At 47.9% G+C, this 18,543-nt stretch overlaps 1 long non-coding RNA gene across 1 annotated transcript in view; it reads right to left on the reverse strand.

Annotated features, from left to right (window-relative positions):
* Positions 1 to 11,364, reverse strand: part of LOC310758934 — a 218,859-nt gene extending 207,495 nt beyond the window's left edge. The window contains exon 1 of the long non-coding RNA XR_014546110.1: positions 11,018 to 11,364. This is a non-coding gene — a long non-coding RNA (uncharacterized lncRNA). The remainder of the gene's footprint in view (positions 1 to 11,017) is intronic.
* Positions 11,365 to 18,543: the final 7,179 nt, after the last annotated feature.

The raw sequence follows: 18,543 nt of genomic DNA on the forward strand, positions 1-18,543 counted from the left end.
GCCAGAACAGAACTGAACTGAAGGGTTCAGCCAGCCTGCTTATATGGAGCTCAACTACAAAGCAACAGTAACAACTTTCTGTAACTATCCAATCACTGAACGTCACTTTCAATCCCTTATTTGCATATGTGGACCGGAGTGAAAACTATCTACAGTATCCCCCTGCTGGCCCAGGGTAAGTACATAACAATTACCATGATTTCGAAGGCAGAATTGATGTCCAGGGGAATTTCCAAAAGGCAGCGCTTTGTCCTGGATCTTAGGCAAGTCAATTGAAAAATCGCCAAAAAAAAAATTGGCGTTTATGTAAAAAAAACAACTCAACAACTTTCAGGGTGTCTTCCTGGTTTTTACTTTTTGAAATATGGCAACCGTACCACTGGGCCATCTCAGCCAGCATCCTGTTCTCACAGTGGCCAACCAGAAGCGCATTATGGGAAGCCCACAAAGCAATCAAGGACAAGAAAAACACTCTCCCCTCCTGTGGTTTCCAGGAACTGGGGTTCAAAAGTGCGGCTGCCTCCAACTGTGGTGGCAATGCATAGCCAGGAGCCCTCAAGAGCCCTCTCCTCTGTAGGGATGATCGCAGAGTGGGGAGTGGGGTCTGGAGGGAGCCCACTCCCCACCAGCAGGCAGCCACAGTCTGCCTGCCTGCACACGTGACTTTGGGGTGCGGGGCACACACACCCCCAGACAAGCCACAGCTGTCTGAACATCGTTCCCTCTGTCTAACCTTTTGCGGTCTCAGTAGTCTGCGGTGTCCTGTCTGTAACCTTTGTCCCTGAGTCAAAACAAAAAAAAAAAATTTCCTTCCAGTAGCACCTTAAAGACCAACTAAGTTAGTTCTTGGTATGAGCTTTCGTGTGCATGCACACTTCTTCAGATACACTGAAACAGAAGTTGCCAGATCCTTCTATATAGTGAGAAGGTGGGGAGGGGTATTACTCAGAAGGGTGGTGGGAATGGGTGATTGGCAGATAGCTGTGATGAGCCTGTTGACGACTCTTAACAACTGCAATAGGTCTTACAGGAAAAAGCAAGGGGTGAGAAGGTGAAAAATGGCTTTGTCATGTATAATGAGATAAGAATCCAATGTCTTTGTTCAGACCAGGTCTCTCCATGGTTTTAAGTTTGGTAATGAGTTGCAATTCAGCAGCTTCTCTTTCCAGTCTATTTCTGAAATTCCTTTGTAGTAATACAGCTACTTTGAGATCTTGTATAGAATGTCCTGGGAGATTGAAGTGTTCTCCTACTGGTTTCTCTGTCTTGTGATTCTTGATGTCCGATTTATGTCCATTTATTCTTTGGCGTAAGGTTTGGCCTGTTTGTCCAATATAGAGAGCTGAAGGACACTGTTGGCATTTGATTGCATATACAATGTTAGATGATGAGCAATTAAATAGTCCCGAGATGGTATGTGTGATGTTGTTGGGGCCAGTAATGGTGTTGTCCGGGTGTATGTGGCAGCAAAGTTGGCATCTGGGTTTATTGCAGGCTCTGGTGCCAGTGTCCGTGTTTGTCCCTGAGACCTTTTGTCTCCTTCGTCATACACTGTGCAAGGGGAAAATGACGTGGTGGAAACAGGTGCCAAAATAACTTTGTACCACCCCACGATCTCGGGACCGGAAGATGTGTAAAGGTCACAGCCCAAAATGGAGCTGCCTGGTTTGCATATTTGTCTCAATAAAAGGAGGCTCCACAGGGCTGGCCGGCAGCTTGCATGCAGCCCACCTGTACGCAGCTCACCTGCATTATCAACTCCTGCCTCATGTCCTTCACTTCACTCCTCCTCCATGAATTTCTCTCCTCCTCTTTTAAAGACATCCAAGTTGATGGAAGGCACCAGCTTGGGGGAGCTTTTGCTAGAAGACACCTTCCTTTCCTCCCTCCCTCCACCTTTAAGGCTCCAGGCACATAACAAATACCCACAGCCCTTTATGAAACACCCTGTCTTTTGAAAAAATGATAATCCTTCATTGCTGCCAGCTTAATCCCAGCCACTCAAGGATTAGTCCCCAAGTCTGGTCCCACTTCCTAAACATGTCCCTCTTCAAGATGAGAGAAATCTCTTTGCGGAAAGAGTTCTGGTGTGATCTGAGAGAAGGTCTCTGGATTCCACACGCTCTGAATGCGCAGCAACATCTCTCAAAAGTTGTTCCGTGTTTGCTCTTCGGTCTAAGAGGCCACATTCCGGTTTCTGATTTGAGCCCAGAATGTTTTCCTCCCCCCCCCCCCCTTCCATGTCTTGGAGAAAAATTAAAAATGGCCTTTGTATGTGGGTGCAAAAACAGAGTCCTGTTTATACCAAAAATAAAACACCTGCAACAAATGAAGGAAATGGTGAAGCCCTTCCTATAATTTTGAAGGAAAATGTTAAACAATCGACTTTAATTTCTTTAAATGCAATGCATCAGCAGCCTGCAATTTTTTTAAGAAATGCATGGTGTTTATTCCTTTATTGTAAACTGAGTCTTACTCTGCAAGCCTTTACATATCTACTTAGAAGTAAGTCCCATTGTATTCAATGCAGCTTGTTCCCAGGTAACTGGGTAAAGACTGTGTAGCCTTACACTGCAACCCTAAGTCCCACTGAGTTCAATAGGATTTACTCTCTGGTATGTTCCTGATGTGTAGGGATGTGGGTGGCGCTGTGGTATAAACCACAGAGCCTAGGGCTTGCCGATCAGAAGGTTGGCGGTTCGAATCCCCGTGACGGGGTGAGCTCTTGTTGCTCAGTCCCAGCTCCTGCCAACCTAGCAGTTCGAAAGCACACCAGCGCAAGTAGATAAACAGGTACCACTCCGGCGGGAAGGTAAACAGCGTTTCCGTGTGCTGCTCTGGTTTCGCCAGAAGCGGCTTAGTCATGCTGGACACATGATGTGGAAAAACCTGTCTGCGGACAAACATCAACTCCCTCGGCCAGTAAAGCGAGACGAGCACCGCAACCCCAGAGTCGTTTGCGACTGGACTTAACTGTCAGGGGTCCTTTACCTTTTTACAGTGGTACCTCGGGTTAAGTACTTAATTCGTTCTGGAGGTCCGTACTTAACCTGAAACTGTTCTTAACCTGAAGCACCACTTTAGCTAATCAGGCCTCCTGCTGCGCCGCCGGAGCACGATTTCTGTTCTCATCCTGAAGCAAATTTCTTAACCTGAAGCACTATTTCTGGGTTAGCGGAGTTTGTAACCTGAAGCGTATGTAACGCTTATGTAGGTACCATTGTATATGTTCCTGATCATTCTCACAGTTTCCATCATCATTATTATTATTATTATTATTATTATTATTATTATTATTATTAACTCGAGGCAGCTTACAGCTAACATTTCATTCCATTGATCTGCTGAAGGTGCTTTAAATTATCCCTTCCCTCGCACATTTTTTTTTTCTTTACAACAATCCTGTGAGGTAGGTTAAGCTGAGAGGTTGCGAGTGGCTCGAAGGGACAGATGAACTGCATATGGTTGTATGACATCTATGTCTCTGGTGAGACAGAAGGCGGGAGAAGCTTGCTGGTGTGGAAGAGAATGCCCCTGTCTTCCTTGGAGAAACGTTGGAGGGAGTGAAGAGAAAAAGAAATTCAGCAAGTTGTCTGCCTGCAGGTGCAGCAAGCCAACCCAGCTTGCCATTGCATTCCAGTTGGAGGTTGCATGGCGGCAACAGATTGAGGATTAATCCTGACAAGACAGAAGTACTGTTCTTGGGGGACGGGGTGGGCAGGTGTGGAGGACTCCCTGGTCCTGAATGGGATAACTGTGCCCCTGAAGGACCAGGTGCGCAGCCTGGGGGTCATTCTGGACTCACAGCTGTCCATGGAGGCGCAGCTTAATTCTGTGTCCAGGGCAGCTGTCTACCAGCTCCACCTGGTACTCAGGATGAGACCCTACCTGACTGCGGACTGTCTCAACGGAGTGGAGCATGCTCTGGTTATCTCCCGCATGGACTACTGCAATGCGCTCTATGTGGGGCTACCTTTGAAGGTGACCTGGAAACTACAACTAATCCAGAATGCGGCAGCTAGACTGGGGATTGGGAGCAGCCGCCGAGGCACATAACACTGGTCTTGAAAGACCTACATTGGTTCCCAGTACGTTTCTGAGCACAAAGTGTTGGTGCTGACCTTTAAAGCCCTAAACGGCCTCGGTCCTGTATACCTGAAGGAGTGTCTCCACCCCAGACACCGGGGTCCAACTCCAAGGACCTTCTGGCAGTTCCATCACTGCGAGAAGCCAAGTTACAGGGAACCAGGCAGAGGGCCTTCTCGGTGGTGGCGCCCGCCTTGTGCAACGCCCTCCCTTCAGATGTGAAGGAAATAAGCAGCTATATTATCTTTAAGACATCTTTAAGGCAGCCCTGTTTAGGGAAGCTTTTAATATTTAATGCTGTATTGTTTTTAACATTCGATTGGAAGCTGCCCAGAGTGGCTGGAGAAACTCAGCCAGATGGGCGGGGTATAAATAATAAATTATTATTATTATCATTATTATTATTATTATTATTATTATTATTATTATTATTATTCCAGGCCTTCGCTGCCTTCCGGATTCCGCAAGCAGAGGAGTCCCTTTCAGAGACCGGGAGCATCTATTATTTCCCCTCCAACAGCAGAGGCTGGAAACCCCTTTCTTAAACAAAGCTAAATGGAGCAGCCCCAGGCACCAACCGATCTCTCTCTCCTAATGAGCCCAGAAGGCGAGGATTGGGCCCTCTCTTTCCCCAGACAGCTGGCAGAAGCACCCCATCAATTACCCCGGGCATCAGGAGGTGGGAGGCAATTTGTCCAGGGAAAAGCAGAAAAAGCCCTTCTTCCCCTCCTCCCCTGCTAATGAGCGAGACTAATGAGGTGACGAAGCACCCATCCATCTCGCTATCTGGAACCGAAAGGCTTTGCCAGCTCTCTGGCACTCCGCAAGACAGGACTGTTTATTATTCCCAGGATTTAAAAAAAACAAAAACAACCGCAGCAGCAAAAACTGAAAATTCTGCCCTGACCCAAAGCTTGCAAATATGTTGTTGTTGTCTAGTCGTTCAGTTGTGTCCGCCTCTTCGTGGCCCCATGGACCAGAGCACACCAGGCACTCCTGTCTCCCACTGCCTCACGCAGTTTGGTCAGACTCATGCTGGTAGCTTCGAGAACACTGTCCCACCATTTCATCCTGTCGTCCCCTTCTCCTTGGGCCCTCCATCTTTCCCAACATCAGGGTCTTTTCCAGGGAGTCTTCTCTTCTCCTGAGGTGGCCAAAGTCTTGGAGCCTCAGCTTCAGGATCTGTCCTTCCAGTGAGCACTCAGGGCTGATTTCCTTCAGAATGGAAAGGTTTGATCTTCTTGCAGTCCATGGGACTCTCAAGAGTCTCCTTCAGCACCAGAATTCAAAAGCATCCATTCTTCGGCGATCAGCCTTCTTGATGGTCCAGCTCTCACTTCCATACATCACTACTTGGAAAACCATAGCTTGAACTATACGGACCTTTGTTGGCAAGGTGATGTCTCTGCTTTTTAAAATGCTGTCTAGGTTTGTCATTGCTTTTCTCCCAAGAAGCAGGCGTCTTTTAATTTCGTGACTGCTGTCACCATCTGCATTGATCATGGAGCCCATTAGCTGTGCAGTGATAAGAGGCAACATGGGTTAAGATCCACACTCGGCCATGAAGTTCACTGGGTGACCTTGGGCCACTCACACTCAGCCGAGTGGCGTAGCGTGGGTTGTCAGCACCCGGGGCAAGGCAAGTAATTTGTGCCCCCTAACCCATGGATTTGCGTCCCCTAACCCTAACCCCCAGATGTTGCGCCCGGTGCGGCCGGCCCCCCTGCACCCCCCACGCTACGCCACTGACTCAGCCTAAACTTCCTCGTAGGGCTGTTGTTGTTGTGAGGATAAAATGGGGAGAAGTACATATGCCGCCTGGAGCTCCTTGGGAGAAAGGCAGGATAAAAGGTAAAGGGACCCCTGACCATTAGGTCCAGTCGCGGCCGACTCTGGGGTTGCAGTGCTCATCTCGCTTTATTGGCCGAGGGAGCCGGCATACAGCTTCCAGGTCATGTGGCCAGCATGACTAAGCCGCTTCTGGCGAACCAGAGCAGCGCACGGAAATGCCGTTTACCTTCCTGCCGGAGCGGTACCTATTTATCTACTTGCACTTTGACGTGCTTTCGAACTGCTAGGTTGGCAGGAGCAGGGACTGAGCAACGGGAGCTCACCCCCTCGCGGGGATTTGAACCGCCGACCTTCTGATCGGCAAGCCCTAGGCTCTGTGGTGATAGAAATGCAATAAATAAGAATTGTAAAATTATGCATGGCATGAGGACTTGCAACATGGCTTGCACTCTTAGCTGGAAGTACATTTTTTTACGGTAGATGCACGCCTAGGAGTCCACGTTGTCATTTATCTCACTGGTGGTGCATGGTGGCTTTTCTGATCACAGGAATTCTGGCTCCTAGCTTGGCACAAGCAACGCCTGCGATTGCAGGGGGTTGGAATGGATGACCCTGTGGGGTCCCTTCCAACTCAACATGCCCGTGATTCGATGCTCTCTTGGCAGAACAGTACAGTGGCCTCTTGGTTCTCAAACGCCTTGGTACTCAAACAACTTGGAACCCAAACACTGCAAACCCAGAAGTAAGTGTTCTGGTTTGCGAACTTTTTTTGGAAGTCGAGCATGCTCCATTTTGAGTGCCGCGCTTCCGTTTTGAGTGTTACACTGAGGTCTGTCTGTTTTTACTATTTATTTTGTGTTTTTGTTCTTGTGGCTCTTTTTCGTTTCGTTTTTGTGACTGTGTGGAACCCAGTTCAACTACTGATTTATTGATGATGTGACTGCAGTACATTGTTTATTGCTTTCGTATTATCGATCTATGGTCTTGTTAGATAGTAAAACTCAAGTTAAATGGCTGTTTTAGGGGTTGTCTTTTAAAAGTCCGGAAGGGATTAATCCATTTTGCATTATTTCTATAATAATAATAAATAATAATAAATTTTTATTTATACCCCGCCCTTCCCGGTTCAAAAACCAGGCTCAGGGTGGCTAACAACAAATTTAAAACACTTTAAAACACTTAATTATAAAAGCAGCATAAAATAAAGTATAAAAACATAAATAACAATAAAAATAAAAAATCAGTTAGATAATTCCCAGGGCTAGCTGGCTGAATTGGTCCTACTTGGGCCAGCGAGGGAACCAGGGGAGAATTAGCTGTGGGATCCCAGAGCGGGGAATCTTCATAAAAGGGGAAGGAAGGGGAATAAAAGATCAGGCTACGTAAGTTTAAATTGAAAACCAGGTGGAATAGCTCTGTCTTACAGGCCCTGCGGAAGGAAGTTAAATCCTGCAGGCCCCTGGTCTCATGGGACAGAGTGTTCCACCAGGTCGGAGCCATCACTGAGAAGGCCCTGGCCCTGGCGGAGGATAGTCTGACTTCCTTAGGGCCTGGGACCTAAGGAAGCTCACCTTGGTTTTGGAACGCTTTGGAACGGACTTCCGGAACGGATTAAGTTTGAGAACCAAGCAGTGGCGTAGCGTGGGGGGTGCAGGGGGTGCGGGCCGCACCGGGCGCAACATCTGGGGTTAGGGCAAATCCATGGGTTAGGGGGCGCAAATCCACGGGTTAGGGGGCGCAAATCCACGGGTTAGGGGGCGCAAATTACTTGCCTTGCCCCGGGTGCTGACAACCCACGCTACGCCACTGGAACCAAGGTACCACTATAATGCAATTGGAAGTCTAGGCCGTACCCAGGAGGAGAGGCAGACCCCTCCGTGAAGTGTCTTTAAAAACCCAATAACACCAGCTCTCCGGCTGCCATCTGTTGTAGCTGCAATACCAAATAAATTTGTTCTTTTTCCGGATGGAAAAGTCACAGCTGCCTGGACACAACGGCTGTCAACCTGCAGGACCTTTCAGGTAACGGAGTCTGCGAAAACCCTGCTTTTCTGCCTCAGCAGTTTGGAAAGTGTTGCCCAGTCGGTGCCACACAAATTCAAAGGTTGCTGCAAAATTTTCCGAATTCATTTTTGACAGAGCTTATAAATATCACCGAGGAAACTATTCATCCTCATCCGAAATTAATGCAGCTGAGTGTTTTCGATGACACCAACATAGATATACCATCAAAAGAATCGGTCTTACGTACGGCTGCAATCGTTTGCAGCAAGCAAAATAGCTGCTCTATAAAGGACGAAAGATGTTTGCCATGAAGGGGTTGAATAATCGTGAGACTGGAGAAGCCAGTATAAATTGCATTTTCAGCTGAATTCGGCGGGGGCGGGGGAGGCACTTGAAGCATCCGTTGTATCGAGCCATTTCAATTGCTTTGATTTGATTTCCTCATTGCAAACAGCCGAAAGTCTGCAAATGTTGATAATAAACCCAATTTGCAATGGGGGGTTGAATAATTTCAATTGCAACCGTATGATCTTGGCAGCACAAACAGTAATCACAACTCAATGGGAAAAAGCCCATACACTTACACACCGGATACTTGGTAGTGCTTGCTCTGGAATAGAGCTATTATGGAGACAATCATGAATCCTCTGAGGTTTCGACAGGGACTAGAACCTCCAGGCACATTTAATTCGATTTGGTGTTCCTTTATTGCATGTACAGCAAAAGCATCATTTTCAAGGCAACCAGGGCACAAGCCCGACAAATCTGAAACAGTACAATCTGATAAAGTCGAAAGCCTTTGCTATTTTAACCTCTGTGCAAGTGGACTCATTCTACATGCCTATCTTAAAGTTCTGTTTTCCCCCTTTTAATTTTTGTCTGGTGTTGTTCTCTCTGTTTCATATGCACCATAACATGAAATAACAGTGAAAATCTGGACAGAAAAGTTGTTGAGTTTGTTTGTTTGTTTGGCCAAAGTTGTTGAGCACTTTTTTTTGGCAAAATCACCATTTCTGAGCTTTTTTTTTTTTTTAATGGAAAATTGGCAAGCAACATCCAGATTTTCCTGTACTATTTTTTAAAAAACCAACTTCCACCAGAATCCCAGTTTCTGGAAACCACAGGTGGGCTGGCTCTGTGTTCGAATCCTGCTTGCTGGTTTGCCATTGGGGCATCTGGTCGGCCACTAGATGGGCCATTGGCCTGATCCACAGCTTCTTCTTCCTTTCTTACATCTTAGCAGCCTTTGCCATCCTTTTCCACCGCAGGGGAGAGAACGGCTGTGCATTTGGGTGCTCCAGAGGAAATTGAAGTTGATGGACGCGTCTCCCGGAACCGGGGAAGTTGGTGATCTGAAGGCTGATCCTGTCCCTGCGTCAACTGCAATTTTTCAGCTCCGCGTCAAAACGTTGCCTTTTAAAGCCTCTCTCTCCTTCCCCTGCTGTGCTCATCCCCCCCCCCCAACACACACGAAACGAAGAGAATAGGCTGCCTCCCTTTTAAACAAAAAGAAGAGATAGCTTTCCAAAATAGGTGTCATGGAAAATCTCCAGGTATCTGCTCATCTCGGCTGCGTGCATAAGCTATTCCGAACCTGGCAAATTCAATTACTCGGGCAAGGGCTGTTTCCTGAACTGGGAGTTGTTGGGGGGGGGGGGAGTTGGAGAGATAAAAAGGAATTGGATGTTCCATTAACGAACAAGCGGCGGCCACATGCGCTGATTAATTGCGACAGGACGGCGGAACCGCCTCCCGGGATCATAAACAGCCCGGGACATCAAGGCCGTGACAGAGCTTTTAACTCTAATTCACCAGCACAGACAGGTGTGCAACAGGAGTCCTGTTTGCCATCACCCGGGAATCTGTAGGGAACCGTTTCCCCTTCAGAAAAACAAGCAGGCCCTGGATGGAACAGATGTTGATAATCAGGCATTTGGGGTGAGGAGGAAGAGCGGAGAGATCAGAGACATTTGGCCCCCCCAGCTTTTTGTCGCATTTCCCCTCTGGCTCTGCTGTGGCGTAATCTCATTGCATGCCCAAGGGTGCGGTAAAGGTAAAGGGACCCCTGACCGTTAGGTCCAGTCGTGGCCAACTCTGGGGTTGCGGCACTCATCTCGCTTTACTGGCCGAGGGAGCCGGTGTACAGCTTCCGGGTAATGTGGCCAGCATGACTAAGCCGCTTCTGGCGAACCAGAGCAGCGCACGGAAACGCCATTTACCTTCCCGCTGGAGCAGTACCTATTTATCTACTTGCACTTTTGACATGCTTTCGAACTGCTAGGTTGGCAGGAGCAGGGACCGAGCAACAGGAGCTCACCCCGTCATGGGGATTCAAACCATCGACATTCTGATCAGCTGGTCCTAGGCTCTGTGGTTTAACTCACAGCACCACCCGCGTCCCATTATATACACGGGGGTGTGGTAGGCAGCAATAAAAAGATAAAAAGGGAGGTGTGCCCATTGTTCCTGGGGGGAGGAGATATGGAAAGCCAGCCGAGACTCCACATTGTTTGATAGTTGGACTAGAGACTCGCGTTTTGATCCATGCTGATCAGAAGGTCAGCGGTTCAAATCCCCGCAATGACAGGGTGAGCTCCCGTTGCTCGGTCCCAGCTCCTGCCAACCTAGAAGTTCGAAAGCACATCAAAGTGCAAGTAGATAAATAGGTGCCGCTCTGGTGGGAAGGTAAGCGGCATTTCCGTGCGCTCTGGTTTCCGTCACGGTGTCCCATTGCACCAGAAGTGGTTTAGTCACTCTGGCCACATGACCCGGAAAGCTGTCGGTGGACAAACGTTGGCTCCCTCGCCCTGGTCGGCCACTGTGAGAACAGGAAGCAGAATGAGGTGACCCTTTGGCCTGATCCAGCCAGGCTCGTCTTATGTTCTAGTAAAGGGGTCAGCAAACTTTTTCAGCAGGGGGCTGGCCCACTGTCCCTCAGACTTTGTGGGGGGCCAGACTATATTTTCAGAAGAAGAAAAAAGAACGAATTCCTATGTCCCACAAATAACCCAGAGATGCATTTTAAATAAAAGGACACATTCTACTCATGTAAAAACACGCTGATTCCCGGACCATCTGTGGGCTGGATTCAGAAGGTGATTGGGCCGGATCCGCCCCCAGGCCTTAGTTTGCCTACCCATCAGAGCTGTCAAGTTTTCCCTTTTTTAAAGGGAAATTCCCTTATTCCGAATAGGATTCCTCGCAAGAAAAGGGAAAAGTTGACGGCTATGCTACCAATGTTCTAATATGAAGCAAAGCACTATGCAAGGCTGCCCCTCAGCATGCAAACGAAGATGCGCCTTGCAAAACCTGGACTGCCTTATGCAAAGCTGCTGTTCTGCATGGGAAGATGTGCATTGCAAAACCTGGATTTACTGCAAATGTTAAATAGAGCGCTCTCTCTGTGTCTGTCTCTCTGCACTTGAATGTTGCTAAACCTTGGCTGCTCACCAGATTGAAGGTCCTGCAAGCGAACTCTCTAATTTCATATGACGTTTTCTTTTCTAACATGGCAATACAAAACCTCTGAACAGATTTCCTTTCAAGATACAGATATTTAAAAGAGCAGCTTCGGCTTGCCTGAATCTGAGCCAGGTCTGAGACCACAGACGGAGGGCAGGCTAAATAAAGATGCAAGGTAAAGGTAAAGGGACCCCTGACCATTAGGTCCAGTCGTGACTTACTCTGGGGTTGCGGCGCTCATCTCGCTTTACTGGCCGAGGGAGCCGGCGTACAGCTTCCGGGTCATGTGGCCAGCATGACTAAGCCGCTTCTGGCAGACCAGAGCAGCACATGGAAACGCTGTTTACCTTCCCGCCAGAGTGGTACCTATTGATCTACTTGCACTTTGATGTGCTTTCGAACTGCTAGGTGGGCAGGAGCAGGGACCGAGCAAAGGGAGCTCACCCTGTCATGGGGATTTGAACAGCCGAACTTCTGATCGGCAAGTCCTGGGCTCTGTGGTTTAACCCACAACGCATAAAGATGTAGTAAGTAAATAAATAAATGGAGGCCATCATCAAGGCCTCCCCACACAAAAAAAGAAAACATAGGTGTAGCATCCTGCGCACGTTTACCGAGATGTAAACCCCACTATGAACACTGGGCTTACTCCCAAGAAATTTCCATCCCCTGGAATTTCACAAATGGGCAAGGAGCTGGATTGGCTGACAAGCTGGTCGAAAGTACAGGAGGACAACCCTTAGAACATAAGAAAAGTTCTGCTGGCTCCAGTCTAGAATCCTGTTCTCACAGCGGCCAACCCAACAATTTTGGGAAACCTGCAAGCAGTATTCAGGCTGGAAGCTGGAGACACAGAGACCTGTTTGCTCTGTGCTGGCTCCAAAGCTGCGGATAATAGAGAAGCAAGGCCTCCTGGGGTGGCAATGCTGTGAGCCCTTCCACAGTTTGCACACATGTGCAGATAAAACCATACATCCCAAAGACACCGCGGTCTCTGCTGACATTCATTCCAAGGAAACCAAACCTGGATAACCTAGAATCTCTCGTTGCTGAGAGATTGGGGTAATAGATGCTTTCTTTAGCAAGGAGGAGGCAGTGGCACTCTGCACGCGTGTAATGACACTCTTTTCTAAATTAGGTTCTGCACAAGTCCTATTGTAATGAAAATTGGAAAGTTAAAAATTGCAGCCCCACTAAGTTGAAATGTCGCCAGCTGCCACTAACAGCGATGTACTGGCAAATATGAACGTAAAAAGAGGCTGCTGGATCAGGTCAATGGCCCGCATAGGCCAGCATCGTGTTCTCACCGTGACCAAACAGAAACCAGCAAGCAGGATTCGAACTGCTATCCAGAAGGATCGCTGCCTCTGACTGTGGAGGCAGAGTACGGCCATTGTGGCAAGTAGCCTGCGATAACTCTCCCCTCCTCCATGAATTTGTCTCCTCTTCTTTTAAAGCCATCTGAGTTGGCGGCACTCACCGCCTCCTGTGGCAGGGAGTTCCGCAGTTTAGACATAAGTGCTTTTACTTTATCTCTCCTAAATCTGGGTGGGAATGGCTGCTCAAAACATCCAGAGGGCACCAGGAAGGGAAAGGCCGGCACCTCGTCCGTCAGACTGACCAGCAGGCAGCGCACGACACATTGAAATAAAAAAATAAGATCTTATGTATATAATAAAGGTTCATAAATGTACCAAGCAAACACGTACATAAATATATGAACCACATGTCTGAAGCAGCACAGGAAAGCATCCCTGGAACCATTTTTGATTCCCAAACTGACCAAAATGATTTCTCTGCAAGGTTAAGGAAAATGGAAAAGCCTCCCCATTGTCTTTTCCTTCATAAATCCTGCCTTAAGGGTATATCTGTGCATGAATAGGGTGAGCCTGTGACCTGGCTCAGGAACTAAGTATTTATCATTACAAAAGACTGGCCAGGCTCCCCAGCGTATCCAATCAAGTGGCCATTAACAGGTACCCTGCCAGACCGGAGATAAACAATGCACTCAGATTTCTGTTGTAGACCACCCCTTTCTGTGATGTAGGTATGATGTTTCTGGGGTTGGCCTTGAACTCCAGGGCGGGCAGTTTAAAATGTCTATATAAGGGCTTGCACACCTTGGTTCTGGGTCCTCCTCCTTTCCTGCGTGTGAGGGGAGCACCCTGTTGCAACAGATCAATAAAGATTAGGCTTACAAGCTGCTTTGCTTCTCAGTATTCTCTGGTTGGCCTCTGTTATTTTTCTCCGACCGATGGAGAACCTGCAAAGGACTCTACAAGGGCTCTTGTGTCCCCCATAAGGGAATAAGGGCAGATTTTCGTTTATTACACACCATTCTCCTTATCCCTCGCTGGGCATGTTTTAGTCGAGCCAAACTTTTGCAGAGCTCGAGGGCAAGCAAGCACACAGCACCTCCTTCTTGTGACTCTCTCCCTCTCATCTCCCCCGCCCCCAGCCCCCGGATGTATCCTGCTGGCTGGGCCTGGAGCTGATCTTATCATCTTGTTATTTTCCACTGGTTATAAATCTCCAGCCTGCTTGTGTTTGTCTTTGCATCTCGGATGAGGGATTATGAAAAATGAATACATTCTCCGTGTCACCAAAGAAGGAGAAAGTGATGGAGCTTGAAGGAGCTGTGAGAGAAGGCCGGGAGGCGGAGGACTGCGGACTGGAGGGGGCATGATGCGAACTCCGGGCAGGTCCAGCTGCAACTCACCCCCTTGTACCTAATTATTATAGGAACACAGTAAGGAGGGGGTCTTTCGTAGAAGCACCAGCTCCCAGCGGCTGCAAAGGGTCAGGAATTCTGCTTAAGTTTTTGTATGCATTGGTCTGGATGCTTAGTCTCTGCTGGAGGTCATATAACCATGGAATCGTAATAATAATAATAATAATAATAATAATAATAATAATAATAATAATGATGATGATGATGTTTAGTCATGTCCTACTCTTTGTGACCCCCTGGACCAGAGCACGCCAGGCCCTCCTGTCTTCCACTGCCTCCCGCAGTTTGGTCAAACTCATGCTGGTAGCTTCGAGAACACTGTCCCACCATCTCGTCCTCTGTCATCCCCTTCTCCTTGGGCCCTCCATCTTTCCCAATATCAGGGACTTTTCCAGGGAGTTTTCTCTTCTCATGAGGTGGCCAAAGTCTTGGAGCCTCAGCTTCAGGATCTGTCCTTCCAGTGAGCACTCAGGGCCGATTTCCTTCAGAATGGAGAGGTTTGATCTTCTTGCAGTCCATGGGACTCTCAAGAGTCTCCTCCAGCACCAGAATTCAAAGGCATCCATTCTTCTGCGATCAGCCTTCTTTATGGTCCAGCTCTCACTTCCATACATCACTACGGGGAAAACCATAGCTTTAACTATACGGACCTTTGTCTACAAGGTGATAATAATTTATTATTTATACCCCGCCCATCTGGTTGGCTCCCAACAGAACATTAAATACACAATAAAACATCAAACATTAAAAACGTCCCTAAACAGGGCTACCTTCAGATGTCTTCTAAAAGTCAGATAGTTCTTTATTTCCTTGACATCTGATGGGAGGGTGTTCCACAGGGTGGGCGCCACTACCGAGAAGGCCCTCTGCCTGGTTCCCTGTAACCTCACTTCTCGCAGGACGGAACCGCCAGAAGGCCCTCGGAGCTGGACCTCAGGGTCCAGGTTGAACGATGGGGGTGGAGTTGGAAGGGACCCCCAGGAGGTAATAAAACCATGGAATTGTAGAGTTGGAAGGGACCCCTGAGGGTCATCTAGTCCAACCCCCTGCAAGAAGAAGAAGAAGAGTTTGGATTTGACATCCCGCTTTATCACTACCTGAAGGAGTCTCAAAGCAGCTAACATTCCCCTTTCCCTTCCTCCCCCACAACAAACACTCTGAGAGGTGAGTGGGGCTGAGAGACTTCAGAGAAGTGGGACTGGCCCAGAGTCACCCAGCAGCTGCATGTGGAGGAGCGGGGAAGCAAACCCGGTTCACCAGATTACGAGTCCACCGCTTTTAACCACTACACCACACTGCAAGGCAGGAATCTCAGCTAAAGAACAAATGTCCATCCAACCTCTGCTTAAAAACCTCCAAGGAAGGAGAGTCGTCCAACTCCCAAGGGAGACCTTCCCACTTTCTAACAGCTCTTGCTGTCAGAAAGTTCTTCCTGGTGTTTCGTCAATATCTCCTTTCTCGTTTCTTGAAGCCATTGCTTCAGATTCTACTCTCTCAAGCAGCAAAAAAACAAGTTTGCTCCATCTTCCATGTCACAACCCATCAGGTATTTTACTCATCTTTTCTTTAAACTGTAAGGTCCCTACTCTCTACCCTAAACGGCCTCGGTCCAGTATACCTGAAGGAGCGTCTCCACCCCCATCATTCTGCCCGGACACTGAGGTCCAGCGCCGAGGGCCTTCTGGCGGTTCCCTCATTGCGAGAAGCAAAGCTACAGGGAACCAGGCAGAGGGCCTTCTCGGTAGTGGCGCCCGCCCTGTGGAACGCCCTTCCAGCAGATGTCAAAACGATAAACAACTACCTGACATTCAGAAGACATCTTAAGGCAGCCCTGTTCAGGGAAGTTTTTAACGTGTGATATTTTACTGTATTTTTGGTTTTTATGGAAGCCGCCCAGAGTGGCTGGGGAGGCCCAGCCAGATGGGCGGGGTATAAATAATAAATTATTATTATTATTATTATTATTATTATTATTATTAATTTTATTTATACCCCGCCCAGAGCCGGGCTCAGGGCAGCTAACACCAATAAAATCACACTAAAACCATAATAGGGGGGAAAGGGGGGGGAGAAAAAAAATTTAAAATACAGGTTAAAATGCAATTTAAAATGCAGCCTCATTTTAAAGTAGCTGATAAAGCAAAACCATAAGGAGAGGGAAACATAAGGGTCAGACCAAGTCTAAACCTTGCATTTTGTAAGTACTTAAATTCATCTAGCAAGCGCTGGAATGAGAAAGGCTCCATTTTATAGGAACCTGGGAAGCTGCCTTATTCTGAGTAATTGATCCAACCAGCTCAATAATGTCTACACAGGTCAGCAGCTGCTGCCCAGAGTTTCAAGCCAGAGACATTCACTTAGGATATGGATCATCTCCAAGGTCTCCAGGGGAGGAAAACGAATATTATCAAGGGTCTGGAAATCAAGCCTTATGAGGAATGGTTGGAGCTGGGAATATTTAGCCTGAAGAGGAGGAGATGGGATAGCCATCTTCAGATATCTGAAGGTCCATCACATGCAAGATGGGAGCAAGCTTATCTTTGCTGCTCTGGAGGGTGGGACTCGAACCCATGGCTTCAAGTTACAAGAAGGAGATTTCCACTAAATATTAGGTAGAACTTTGTGATAGTAAGAGCTGGTCGACAGCGGAACGGACGTTCTCGGAAGGTAGACTCCTCAGTTGGATTTTTTTAAAGCAGAGATTGAACGGTCATCTGCCAGAGATTCCTCAGCTGCCATTCCTGCATTGCAGAGGGTTGGACTAGAGGATCTTCAGGGGTCCCTTCCAACTGTACAATTCTACAATTCCGTGATTCATTCCTACCTGGAAATACAATGGAATGAATTAGACACCTCCTTCAATAATACAAAGCGGGTGTTCTGACCCTTAACTCTGCCCCCTTTCCCTCTTTCCCCTGTTTTCTAACTCTGTATAGCATCTGCAGATGAGATGCATGCCAGAGTGTGCGTACGAGATTTCTGCCATCGTGTCAATGGCTGAAGAAGAAAAGTTTGGATTTGATATCCCGCTTTATCACTCCCCTTCAGGAGTCTCAAAGCGGCTCACAATCTCCTTTCCCTTCCTGTCCCACAGCAAACACTCTGTGAGGTGAGTGGGGCTGAGAGACTTCAGAGAAGTGTGACTGGCCCAAGGTCACCCAGCAGCTGCATGTGGAGGAGCGGAGACGCGAACCCGGTTCACCAGATTACGAGTCCACCGCTATTAACCACTACACCACACTGGCTCTCTTATGATGATGGTCACTGTGGCGTTTGTCCTCCTAGGTGTGTGACATCATAATGGGTTCATAAGGAAAGGGTTAACTAATTGTAACATGACTAACCAATAGGAACCCAAGGAGAGGAGTTAGAGTTGTTAAGAAGTCAGTCTGGAGTTAGAGAAGAGACAGAGAGAGGATAAGTCTGTGGGTTGGGCTAGTCTGATGTGAGAGAGGGAGAGAATCTGTTAAGAGGAGTCAAGCAGTTGAGATAATCAGTCAGAAGGTATTAGGAAGATATAGGCCACTAAAGAAACTAAAGTTAAGAAACTGACAAGAATATTATCTGAGAAACCATAAACTCCATTGGGATCAATAGACTGTTAAACGTCCGGGGACCCTGTGTGATCGCCACAGTCACCATTCGCGACATGTCCAGCAGCTGTCAGGGCAACTGCTGAGGCTTCCATACATTATCATCTCCATTTTACACATGACTTGGAAAGACAGGCGAACTAATGCCAGTGTACTGGAAGAAGCAAGGATCACCAGTGTTGAAGCAATGATTCTTCAACATCAACTTCGTTGGACTGGTCATGTTGTGCGGATGCCTGATTATTGTCTTCCAAAGCAACGGCTCTATTCCGAACTTAAAAATGGAAAGCGTAATGCTGGTGGTCAACAAAAGAGGTTTAAAGACTCTCTCAAGGCCAATCTAAAAAAAAGTAATATAAAGGTAAAGGGACCCCTGACCATTAGGTCCAGTCGTGGCCGACTCTGGGGTTGCGGCGCTCATCTCGCTTTATTGGCCGAGTGAGCCGGCGTACAGCTTCCGGGTCATGTGGCCGGCACAACTAAGCCGCTTCTGGCGAACCAGAGCAGGACATGGAAACGCCGTTTACCTTCCCGCCGGAGCGGTATCTACTTATCTACTTGCACTTTGACGTGCTTTCGAACTGCTAGGTTGGCAGGAGCAGGGACCGAGCGACGGGAGCTCACCCCGTCGTGGGGATTCGAACCGCCGACCTTCTGATTGGCAAGCCCTAGGCTCTGTGGTTTAACCCACAGTGCCACCCGTGTCCCTAAAATGTAGTATACAGTGGTACCTCGGGTTAAGTACTTAATTCGTTCTGGAGGTCCATTCTTAACCTGAAACTATTCTTAACCTGAAGCACCACTTTAGCTAATGGGGCCTCCTGCTGCCGCCGGAGCACGATTTCTGTTCTCATCCTGAAGCAAAGTTCTTAACCT

The sequence above is a fragment of the Podarcis filfolensis genome (genome assembly GCF_964270895.1).
Source record: "Podarcis filfolensis genome assembly, chromosome: 3".
Taxonomy (NCBI): Eukaryota; Metazoa; Chordata; class Lepidosauria; order Squamata; family Lacertidae; genus Podarcis; species Podarcis filfolensis.